The sequence below is a fragment of the Citrus clementina genome, unplaced genomic scaffold, assembly GCF_000493195.1.
Source record: "Citrus clementina cultivar Clemenules unplaced genomic scaffold, Citrus_clementina_v1.0 scaffold_4, whole genome shotgun sequence".
Classification (NCBI taxonomy): domain Eukaryota; kingdom Viridiplantae; phylum Streptophyta; class Magnoliopsida; order Sapindales; family Rutaceae; genus Citrus; species Citrus x clementina.
This window is the reverse complement of record NW_006262274.1, coordinates 15,950,311-15,953,649: the sequence shown is the minus strand read 5'-3', so window position 1 is coordinate 15,953,649 and position 3,339 is coordinate 15,950,311. Positions and strand designations below refer to the sequence as shown.

General features: G+C 35.4%; 1 non-coding gene across 1 annotated transcript; it reads left to right on the top strand.

Annotated features, from left to right (window-relative positions):
* The first annotated feature begins 678 nt into the window (after nt 1–678).
* Nucleotides 679–785, top strand: LOC112099438. Its single transcript, XR_002906239.1, has one exon. It is a non-coding gene; the product is annotated as a small nucleolar RNA R71 (small nucleolar RNA).
* Nucleotides 786–3,339: the final 2,554 nt, after the last annotated feature.

Here is a 3,339-nt window from a genome sequence, read left to right as displayed (position 1 = left end):
GCAAGCTGTCCAATTTGATTTTCTAAGTTTCTCAAAGATACAGTATAACTTTGGGTAACTGCTTCATTCTTCATAATATAATCCTTAATTAAACCTTCAACGGAGCTGAGTTGATCATTGTTGATGCTTCTTTGCTCTTGATTTTGCTGATAAAATCCAGGTGGTTGAGCATTTCTGTTCTGTTCACTAGGTGCTGCAGCAGTCTAGTTCTGATAACTCCATGAAAAGTTTGGGTGTTGTCTCCATCCAAGGTTGTGAGTGTTTGAATATGGATTGTCCTGGTTTTGTCTATTGAAGCTGCCCATATGGTTAACCGAAGCTGGATTACCAGGACAATTGTCAAATAAATGCCATTCTCTACAATAAACGCAAGACATATCAGATATTTGGTTAACAGTTGCTGGAGCAATAGTCATGCCCTTTACCATTTTTGTTAATAAAGTTACTTGGGCTGACAATGCTGTCAAGGCATCTACGTTATGAACTTTTGTTGTTCCTCTTGCTGCAGCTTGTCTGGTTGATGGCCACTGATAGTTATTGTTGGCTATCCTCTCCAAAATTTCATAAGCCTCATTGTAAGACTTAGATAACAATGCCCTATTTGCTGAAGCATCCACCATCATTCTAGTGCTTGGGTTGAGGCCATTATAAAAAGTTTCCAACTGTATGCAGCAAGGAATACCGTGATGAGGACATTTTCTGAGTAACTCCTTAAATCTCTCTCATGCGTCACACAAGCTCTCATCTTCAAATTGATGGAAAGATGTAATCTCATTCATCAACTTTGCATTCTTGGTTGGCAGGAAGTATTTCAATAAAAAATTTTCAGCCAAGTCACTCCATGTAGTGATAGAATTTGGTGGTAGAGAATTCAACCATTCTCCTGCTCGATCTCTCAGAGAAAACGGAAAAAGTCTGAGTCTCAATGCTTCCTGCGATGCTCCAGCAATCTTAAAAGCATCACTCACTTCCAAAAATAGCTTAAGATGTAGATGAGGATCTTCTGATGGCAGTCCATTAAATTGCCCTACTGTTTGTAGCATCTGAAACATCACTAGTTTGAGCTCAAAATTTTCAGCTTGAACGTCGGGTCTAACTATTCCTGGATGTATGGCTTGAGGAGTTAACATTGCGTAGTCTCGAATGGCTCTATCTCTATCGTTCGCCATGTGAATAATGTTGTTGTTCCCTGGTTGCCTTTGAACACATTGTCCATTAAGACCTTCATGTACATTGACTGGTTGTATCCCCTCTCTACGGTTCAAGTTTTTCAAATCTTATAAATCATCCATTGCTACAACAGCTTGTAATTCCCGATGCTCTCTTCTCAATCTCCTTGCAGTTCTTTCAATTTCTGGATCAAACTGGAAGTCAACATATTTATACTTGTGCATGCAAGGGTTGCTAGATCACCTATGTCAACAAAATAAACAAATTAAAATAAAATAAAAAATTAACACCGTTAAAACTAATTTCACAAATCACAATGAACAATCAATCCCCAGCAACGACGCTAAAAACTTGTTGGTGTATAAATACTAATGCTATTGGTGTTAATGTGTAAGTGTACACAATAAGTAATAAGTATTCAAGATCGTCTCCACAGGTATTGATGTTATTAGACTTGCTACAACAATCTTAACAGTGCAGATTTTGTGTCTAAATTAAGATAAACAATTGATTAAACTAATTTACTAATTAAAATAAAAACACAATAAATAAAATGCAATAAAGTAAATTATAACGTCAAACTCAAGGATAAACCTAATGGGAATATAAAGTAGTTGAGTGAATAAACTCTCTTAATGGTCTTAACTATTTTCTAATGGTTGGTTCGGTTGCTGCAGTATTTGCTACAGCACTGGGTAGAATCCTTATGTATCCTCAGCCGTCGCATGTTGGATATCTTATATCTATATGCAACCTAACAGTGATAAGTTGCTATGCCAATATAAGATATAGCATTACACGTTTAGGTTCTATTTACCCTACAAGGTGAATCATTATGTCTAGTTCATCATTAATCTTAAATCAAGCATGGCCCTTTTGGGACTCAAGTAAAACTCAATCCAGGAAACTCAATTTAAGATCAAGTATTGTTCTGGTATGTTCCACTAAGATAGGCCCTTTTGCGGCTCTCTCCTAACTTGTATCATTAAATGGGTGATCAACCAAAATAATGAATAAAAATAAATACTATAAAAATAAACTGCTACAGCAAACATGTAGTAATACATATATTCAGTCAATAAACCATCAAGATTGTTTATCACTCAACTACAAATAAATTTAGTTCATGGTTTGTAAAAGAAAAATAAAGAACAAAGTTTTAGCCATGAAACACATCCCCATGAGTAAATAGAAAACGCGAAAGCAAGAGAAAAATAAGAAGGATTGAGCTCCCAATTGATTTCTGTAATTTTTCCTCTTATGCAGCCCTTAATCCCTCTCTTGAATCTTGTTTTTCTTTTGTTTCTTTGTGTTTTTCTCTTTGGGTGACGACCCTCTTTATTCCTTATGATGTGTGTTTCTTTTATAACTGAAAATTAGGGTAAATGGAAGCCTAGGGCACGCATAAGTCAGATTAGAAAACTGCAGATCATAATTCTGCAAGTATTCCGCACGAAATTTTCTCCGTCGTTGTTCTAGGATTGCTACAGCAATGGTTGCTACAACAATATCTACAGCAACTGCACTGTTTCAAATTTATTTCAACTCTTTTATAGCCGTGTTCTTTCCTTATTTTTGCAACCCTATTGCATAGCTTTCCTTCCATGAATTATAAGATTCTGGAAACCTACAATTATGCACACAATTTGAGCACAAATTACTTTAAATCGAGCAAAACTTATTAAGATTGACTAAAATGATTATTTATGCAAAATGTAACAAAAATGCAATAGAAACACATAATTTGCTCTCTAAGTAGTATTGATTTAAGCCTAAAAGTGCCATGATAACTCTCATTTCATAGACTTATCAGATATTTATAGATGGAGGTTGAAATTCTGTCCAGACACTTAGACTTTGGTTGAGTTTTATGAGCATGCTATAGCAAAGCCAGGAAAACCAAAAAAATGGTAGAAAATATCTCAAGTATGGGGGAAAATGTTTGTTGAACTGTGCTTATTATGAAACAAATTATGCTCCAATGGTTTAAGTTGCTGAGTAACTAGGGCTGAGTATGCACTCCATATACCTAGGATACTGAGTAACTAGGTTTGTTCATGAACCTTATGTTCAACCTTGAGTCAAAGGCGTCTAAAAGTAAAACCTGGATATAGCATTCTGGATGTGTTTTCTGCAGCAACTCTAACATGTATTTTTAGTGAGTAATTA